The 9517-nt window shown below is 33.5% G+C and overlaps 1 long non-coding RNA gene across 1 annotated transcript; it reads right to left on the bottom strand.

Annotated features, from left to right (window-relative positions):
- Window positions 1–1002: 1002 nt before the first annotated feature.
- LOC132714868 (uncharacterized) lies at window positions 1003–4301 on the bottom strand. The gene is made up of 3 exons (XR_009623622.1): window positions 4149–4301; window positions 3735–3880; window positions 1003–1491 (listed from the first exon to the last, which is right to left on the bottom strand). It is a non-coding gene; the product is annotated as an uncharacterized LOC132714868 (long non-coding RNA).
- Window positions 4302–9517: the final 5216 nt, after the last annotated feature.

Here is a 9517-nt window from a genome sequence, read left to right as displayed (position 1 = left end):
TACCCTTACCAGTTGTTTACCTTGGTCATGTTTGTTGCCCTCACCAGTTGTCTGTCCTGATTATGTTTGTTGCTCTCACCAGTTGTTTGCCCTGGTTATGTTTGGTTGCTCTCACCAGTTGTTTACCTTGGTCATGTCTGTTGCCCTCACCAGTTGTTTACCTTGGTCATGTTTGATGTCCCTCACCAGTTGTTTGCCCTGGTCATGTTTGTTGCCCTCATGTTTGTGGTCCTCACCGAAGTTTGCCCTGGTCATGTTTGTTGCCCTTACCAGTTGTTTACCTTGGTCATGTTTGTTGCCCTCACAAGTTGTTTGTCCTGGTTATGTATGTTGCTCTCACCAGTTGTTTACCTTGGTCATGTTTGTTGCTCTCACCAGTTGTTTACCTTGGTCATGTTTGTTGCCCTCACCAGTTGTTTGTCCTGGTCATGTTTGTTGCCCTCACCAGTTGTTTGCCCAGGTCATGTTTGTTGTCCTCGCCAGTTGTTTTCTCGGTTCATGTCAGATGGCTTCGTTCTGTGATGTTTCATTACCTTGTTGATCTGAGAACTAAATATTTGGGTAATTGTTCTTGCACTAATGTATAGAAATGTGTCAATATTATATCATGTAGGAGTAACTGTAAGCTCTATAAAACTGCAAAATACATATATGAAGCTTTCCAGTTAAGGAGGATATTTTTTTTAAACGGAAGCTAGCTGCCCTTTCAACCTTGTGAATGTACATGTTTACTTATAAGTTTATTTGTGTTATCTTGTAAACTATTTATGATGTTTTATATCTTGGCCATATGCGTCAATTGTATTTGTTATTTTGACCAAAGGTATGTTAAATATGCCGATTTGCCAAGAAAAAAAAAACTGAAAGTATAACCAGTTTACACTCATGTTTGTTTTGATTTTATAAGAACATGGCCAGTTTGCTGATTCATTACAGCTACACGTAGATATTGACCTTTTATTTCATACAAGTGTACACATTGTAACAAAGACAAGAAACAAAGATGAGACAAAACTTTAATCTGATCATTAAAATCCATTAAAATCTACACTTATATCAAACATTAAACTATCGTTGTTATAGGAAAATATTTACAACACTGTTATCGAATCACCACTAAAAAGATAAGATTATCATGTACATTGTTATCTTCGAGATACGTGTTTAAATTGCCGCTTCGATAAATATACTGTTGAACATTACAAAATAAATTTTAAAAAAAGTGTATGACAGTTTGTTTGTTTGTTTCTTTCTCTTTTTTTTAAGCAACAAAATCTAAAGATTTTATCAGCAAATCATATGTTCTTCGCCAAATCACCATATATCGGTAAAGTTTCATTCTGTTTCACAAGGATTGTCTGAGAATATGTCTATGATACCATTACAAACAGCTGCACCAGAACCTAAGACCTTTAGAATCGCCGCTTTACTTATACCAGCCATACCAAGACTTTGAAGCGACGCAAATAAACTACCCTTAGAAACAATGCCCTGAAAAAGCAACATTTTTACAAATTGCAATTACATAATTAAGGAGCATAGTACATTTGTCATGTATTCTATTGACTTCATTATTGTTCTGTTTGGAACGATATCTTCAAAAACCAGTAGGGAGGGTGATCACGTGACACTTGTATACGATAACATTGTGTGTCACTGCTAATGGTTTTTGCTTTTTTTCATTATATTTTTCAATACAAAAATTAGAAAGACATACAGTGTAGATATTTGCTGATTCCATTGATATATAATATGTTATTTTGGTTTTGGAGTGATATATGTAGATTTATTACCTGTAAAGATTTAATATCTAGATTATATTTCAAAGAAAATAGCTACATGGAAAAATATTTACCACTAAATTACATGGAACATGGTGTAAGTTTAATACCGATAAAAAGTACCTAAACAAACAATTCCGTGAAAAAAAAATCACAATTATTCAACAAAACTCAGAAATGCCATCCTTTTGTAAATTTCATTATTTACAAATTTTATTTATTTACTTTATTCACTGTTAGGAGCTATTAGTTTTGATAAATTAACATCGTTAGCAGTCTTATTATTGTGGTGAACACTTTAATAAGAATTTATGACTGACAATTAAAATCCCATCTCTTAGTAAACCTTTGTGAAATAATCCTGCTTTTGTGTGCAAAATATGCTCAAAAAGTTCGCGGACAAACAAGCTGTCTTACTTTTAAAGAAAAATTTAAAGCGAGCATAAATAGAAAAAGAGCAATTCATTTTCGATTTAAATACATATTTCTAAAACGCCTTCTGCACTGGTTAATTGAAATTATGTCCTCCATAGCTGCCTCATTGCAGCAGATGTGGCCCAAAAATGATTTTTTTCCCTTATGTCGGCTGTTTAACGCATTATGCTAATGAAGTATAAATACGTTATAATTCCTGCTAACATTAAATCGTCGTTACCCCCAAAACGACGTAATTTCCGTTTTATGAGATCTAATCATGAGTGCTAAAAAACGATCGATGATCAAATTAAAGGGGGCGAACGAAACATGGAATATTTGACAATGGCGTATTGAGATGCTGCTTCAAACTTTGAAAGTAACACATTGTATCAGAATACGGTCAACTTCCGAGCAATTGTGTCAGCCCATTGGTAAACTTTTGGATAACATTGAGAAATTTACTTTTGTCGAGGTTTTTTTTGGCCAGCTAATTTGCTTTTAGTAAAGAGGCTTTTGATATATAACTGCTTATAAATACACAAAGATAGTATGCGCCATTTCATTTTATTACCCCTCATTTTTTTCGTAATAGGCCTCTGGGAGTTATTCTTACTATTAATGCAAGTGTACCACGTGACTAAGAATTTTGTACTGTTACATAGGTAACAGTATTTTTTAACAGTATAAAATCTGGTCACGTGGTCTATTTTCTAAATAAAATGAAATAAAATGGCCGCCATTATTTATATTCTCGAAGTTCACCACGATACTGTAGGGCATCTTACACCTATAACATTTAGTCGTTTGCACCCTGGAATAGTCAAATAGTAAACATCCGTTTTCATCGGAAGTAATTGCAATGTGAATAGTTATGTGTCAAACTGGGACATGCAGACGATTAAACCATGCAAAAACAAAGGATTATTTTACAATTTTAATCAGTGAAACATTAGGGATATGGTGGACAGACATATAGGATATCATTTAAATGAACTTTGTCAAAAACCATGCGAAGAATATTCTGGACAGTTCTGGATACAGAAGGATCAGATTTCACAGGTCGTAACCTTATAAATGGGGTTTTGTTTTGTTTTCTAAATAAAACACAGCTTATTTTATGTTTATGACTGGTAGATATCATCACTTGCTTAAAGAATTAAAGAAAAATAACTTCTCAAGTAGGCCTACAGTAAAGTACACTTAAAACTTGCAAGATTTAGGACAGTTAAGTTATTGTTACTCTTGGTTTAATTGGCTACGGATGGACTTAGTTGACAATTCCAGATTATGGCAGTTATTATCTGGGGTAATAATATAAATAACACATAGGTTTGTGTGTAACAGTAAAATTATCACCCCTCGTTAAGATACTGTTACCCTCAGCTAACGCCTCGGATAACAATATTTTTACTCGGAATGATATTTTTACTGTTACTCACAAACCTATGTGTTATTCATATAATAACAATTATGAAAAAAAACTTTAATGGTTTCAGCGCATACTTAGTTACGGATAAAACATTCAGACATACATACAATATAGGACATCCATGTGGCTGCAAGTGAACCGGCTGCAATTCCAACAGTGGTAAATCCTGCAGTGCCTAGAAGGTAAGGAGATGCGGCTATAGCTGCAGCGATCGCTGTGTAACATGCCACTATTTTCTTATTGAACCACTCGACTGTAATACATAAAGATGTGCATATAATTTCCAATAATCAAATCGTAAAATGAGTTAAGATTATCAATAATCAAATCGCACAGGTAGGAGTTAAGATAATTTGAATTACTTAACAGCTAGCATAATCATCAGTACACTTTATACATATACTAGTACTTAGTCATACATTTATGGTAATTAAAGATAAATAAAACAACTTGTTATCAAATGTCAAATTATACAATAAGATGATTTTCGATGATGTAATTATTAAACATTGAGAACTTACCCTCAACACATTATGATATATTGTGATTCCATTCTCCATAGCTATCTTTCCTGATAACATGGCATCCACTTGGACTGTACCCTTCGTTGCAGTCAAGAATGCATCTTTTGAAACCATCTTTTTCTATTCAAGCGCCATCTACCGTTCCAGCTTTTTCCCCTGGTCTTGAAAATGATATTGGGGCATATTTCGTTTGTTAAAATTCATATGTTTCTTTTGAAACAATTCTTAAACAATGTGTCCATACTTATAATGGGACATACTTACATTCTTTTTTATTAATGGATATTACCTTTTAACGTACAAAAATGTCAAATAGCGATTGGACTAAAGTAAACTATGAGCGAAGTTACTCTAGTTATGGTAACTGGAATTGTCGCTGGAAACAGACAAAATCCCCCGAAGTCGGAACCATAAATAACAAAGTTCTGATTACTATAAATAAAACAAAAGTGAAACATATGACCAGTCGCAAACATAAATGTAGTCTTGGCAGAAGTATTAGTATTACTTTTCCATTGTTCTTACTAACCCATTATACTCAGTACACTTCAACGAGCATTTCAAAACTGTATTGATATGAATATGATATGATATGATATGAATCAATGAAAAAACTGTACTGTTATATATAACAGTACAGTTTTTTCATTGATTCATATAGGAAAAAACTCGACTGTTATATATCGGTCGAGTTTTTTTCGCACCTTGTATATATCAATGCAGTTTTTTCATAGAGGCTCAAATGGGGCAGTGGTAACGACCATTACCAGTAGCAAAAAAAAAAGTAAAAAAAAATGAAATCAATAAAATAACATAAAATAAACATATAAATACAATGAAAAATAAAAACAATTTAATTAACGATCCGCTGAATGAACAATTTCCACTGAAAAAAAAAGAATTTTAATCTTGAATCAATCTTGGTAACAGTATACAATCCGCCTCTAATATTGGATGTCGTTTGTATATTTTTTTGCGGCAGCGAAAACAACTTGAAACAAGAACGTGTTTGTTAAACACAAATTCCCCCGGCTCCGATTCTTGTCAGTAGCAATATTTAAAAAAATGTTTACCCATTCACTCAGTTATGGACAGAAACATTGCTAAAAATTGTAAACACAAGTTATATAGCTTGACAGAGTCATGGCATTTTGTAATTGTGAAATATATAAGTTGCCAAGTCAGTGCTATGACTTGTGAAGTGATAAATATTCAACTTTATCAAATATATATCAATGTAAGAAATCTATACTTGGCACCCTTGACCTTGACCCAATGACACCTATAGAATATCATGCAAGTTATCTTCCTACCAAATATGAAATACACTTGTCAATAAATAAAGGCTGTATGGGCAAAATGTTAAAATCTATTTTTAGTACTTGTAACTTGACCCAAGTGACCCCTAACTCCATCCAAAGTAAGAATAACATGCAAGTTATCTTCCTATCAAATATGAAATATATCTGTCAATAAATAAAGGCTGTATGGGCAAAAGGTGTATAAATATTTTTATTTTTTAGCACTAGTGACCTTGACAACAACTGATCCCTTAACTCAATCAAAAAGGAAGAATACCAAATGCCAAGTTATCTTCCTATTCAAATATGAAAAGACAACCTGTCAATAAATAAAGCCTGTATGGGCAAAAGTGTAAAAATCGTATTCTTAGCACAAGTGACATTGACAACACTGAATCCCTTACCCCAGATCAAGGAAAGGATGAATACCATGCAAGTTATCTTCCTTCCAAATATGAAATATATCTGTCAATAAATAAAGGTTGTATGGGCAAAAGTGTAAAAATCTATTAGCACCTTGATCCAACTAACCACTAACTCCATCAAATTTCATGTGTCTATCAATTATAAATGACATCTGTCTATAGAATATGGTTAAAACACCTGTAAAAATGTATAAATCTATTTTTAACATTGGTGACCTTCACATTGGTGACACTGACCTTGACCCTAATGACCTCTTACTATACCCAAAGAAGGAGGACCTCCCTTGGCATGTTTGTATTAAACATGAAAGACATCAAACAAAAAAATAAAGGCTGTATGAGCAAAAATGTTTAAAAAAAATTCTAAACCAGTGATCTTGACCTTGACCCTAGAGGACCAATTTAATAACCCTCCACAAAAAAAATAGAGGACCCATTAAAGTATCCACCACTCCAAAAATATGCAAGATATAAATTAAATAAATTTTAAGCAAAAAGGCAAATAACTTGTAAATATGGAAAGCCATAGTTTATGTAACTTGAACCAGAATCATGTATTGATTAGAAAGTAAGAAAAACTAAGAAGCCAAATTTGTACAGGTAGAAACTTTTAATAGAACTTAAAAGAAAAATCCAAAACTTGCCGTTCTAGGTTAACCTCGTACGGACAAAAAGACGACGGGACGGTTCAATTACTAATATGCCCGGGGGCATAAAAACTGCCTTATAATAAAATAACTGTAATGTAGCTAACGATTTATTTATCCTTATTTATTTATTTGTTTCTATTAAACAAAAAAATAAAACATTATGTCATTGCGGAAAAAACAGTTATAGTATATGGAAACTCGTTAGTTACGGGGGGTAATAACACTGGGTGACATCTCGGGATGTTTCTCTGCAAAAAAAAAATTGTCTCGGCCTAACGGCCCCTCGCCATTTTTTTTAGGGCAGAAACAACCTTTGATGTCGCCCCAGCCAGTGTTATATCCTCGTAACAAAACTCTTTTAAATTTACTAAAACCCAAATTTACCTTAACAAAAAAATTTGGGTGGTTAAATTTAAAATTTAAAGAATCAAGGGGCGTATAAGTTATCCCCTCCAACAAAATTTCTGAAAGGGCCCCCAAAATTATGATTTTTAAAAATTTCCCGGTGAGACTTAATACAACCCCCAAAGGGTTTCCCCTTTAAAAATTTATAAGAATCTTTTGAAAAAATATGGAAAAAAATTCAAATTTCAAAATGGAATCTACCCCAAACCAAAATACCCGTTACGAAAAACATTTAGTATTTCACTGGGGACAATGTTTTGTTTCCCCCTTTCTTCTGGGATTTCCCTCCTACGGCCAAAAGTGAAAAGTTTTTTGAACAAAGCCCTTTAAAAATACCTTTAAAATGCCCCTGCTTTTTAATTTCCCCCTCAATGCAAAATGTTTGTAACCGATTATTTATAAATGAAAAGTATTTCTAAATTATGTTGTGTTTTTTTTATCCAATATAACCTCGTCAATAGAAAACAAATATCATGTTTCGTTTTATTTTAGATTAAACTGGTTTTTCCAATCAATACTGCAAGATATGGTGTCCCGTTAGGGCCATTGCGACACACATAAATCGAAACAACGAAAATATGAAAAAGTGTACGGATGTCGAAAAAGTCGAATTAAACAAAAACCACGGTATTGGTAAAAAGGTCGAAAAAACGACGATAAACGAAAAGTCCCGGAAGTACGATCATGAAAAGCCAAAATAACGCAACCACCCAATGGAAAAAGCCCCGATTAACATTTCGTTCGTGCTTATTACCTCCGTACCTTTCGACTTTTCACCATCAATTTGGTTTCGGTAATTTCCGGGAAATTTTCCCCTATCGTAAGTATCGCGTACTTTCGGGAATTTATACCTATTTGCTTTCGTTTACTCAGACTTTACCAAATCGTCGGTTGTTCGACTTTTTTAACCCTTCGTTACTTTCACAAATCATACTTTCACCTTCCAAAACTCTGGGCATGCACACAGAGATACAAGTGTCACCCGGTTTCAGAACTGTTCACTATTTTTAGGGAGAAGATGTGTAAAGCGGCCAGATAGCTCAGTCGAGTAATTTTAACATGGATGACGAAAAAAAATCCGGAAATGATTTAAAAGAAATATCAATGTAAATGGCTGTGGTACGTTGTCCTGTTAGGGACCATCGGGACACACATGTAACTTCGAAACAAGAAAAAACACGAAATTACGAATGTTGAAAAGTCGAAAAGAACAAAACGAAGGGGAATTATGATTTAAAGATTTTTGAAATAGTCGGTAGTAACGAAATGGTAAAAGTAAAACTAACGAAAAGACGATGGTGGAAAAACCTTCAATATAAATTTTCATCATCGTACTTTTCGAGTTATGTGTTGCTGACGTGATTGTCCTAAAAGGTTAGTGCAATTTGGTGAAAATGCGAAGAATAAAACGAAAATAAACGATGGTGATAAAAGGTCTATTTAAAGTATGATTGTGAAAACACGAATTTATATGGAGTTTTCACCATCGTGGTTTCCCTATTTCAATTTTTCACTAATACTTTGACTTTTCATCATCGACCTTCACTTTTTACACGTATGTAATTTGTTTTTCGAAGTTTGCCTGTATCGGAAGACCTTTACAGAACACCGTTGTAAGAGGTTTAAAAATGGAATACAGCTAAGACCAGTAAAATATATTTGTCTCATAATAACATTCAATTGTAATAACTGCTGTAGAAGGTGAAACGGAAAAAGTGCACGTCTGTCCAGTATGGACGAAATATTATGTTATTTAAATAAGTATCCGTATGGGGGTGGGTGTTGTAGTTTACGCTCCAGATCACGTAGAGGACCACATTGAATCACTAAATCAGCAGATGTCACGACCACATATTCATGTCTGAGTAAGCTGCTTATACTAGAATCCCGTTCGACTTGTAAGGAAACTGCTCGATTGTTACCTCTGAACATGGTCAAGAGCAGACCATATAGTGTGCGGAATGAACCTTAGAAAAGATTTCATATCATCATCACTTTGGGAGTCGAAGTGCAGCGGTTCGGGGAATTGAAACCCAAGAACGACCGATGTCAGACAGTCCAGCACGCTTTATCAATTAAGCATGTCCATGTGGCCGGACGTTCCATCAGAAATATTTTCGTAATTTCACAATATTGTAACATTCATGTATTACACTCAATTAAGTATGTCTTGACTTTAAATATTCGTACATCTGTCAAAACAACGTAGATAAAAAAAGTTCCTTCGCTTTGTTTAAAGGCTCATTATGCCTAAATAATACATTTTTATTTTTCATTACCAAAAGCTTTTTAATTTGGCTGTTATTTTTATAGTGTCCAAAAAATTTTACTGCTTTGGCCAATAACCTGAACCATTTTTCCATATGTGTTGCTTTTTTGGCAATAGGTAAAGTTATAGTGTATAAGTATATATATATATATATATATAATATTTTTGGTAAAGCTTTTAGTAATTTATAGAAGTCAAAATACTACTGTTTTTAACATTGTTTAGCTTTTATGAAAAAATAAATTTTTCACATTCATTGGCTTTACTTTTTTGCTGGAGGTAGTATAGGCGTCGGTTTGGCAGTCCACGGAACTTG

This window comes from Ruditapes philippinarum, unplaced genomic scaffold (assembly GCF_026571515.1).
Source record: "Ruditapes philippinarum isolate M1 unplaced genomic scaffold, ASM2657151v2 ctg2357_1_1_1_1, whole genome shotgun sequence".
Classification (NCBI taxonomy): Eukaryota; Metazoa; Mollusca; class Bivalvia; order Venerida; family Veneridae; genus Ruditapes; species Ruditapes philippinarum.
Note: the sequence above shows the minus strand (reverse complement) of the source record. Positions and strands in the feature narration are given on the sequence as shown.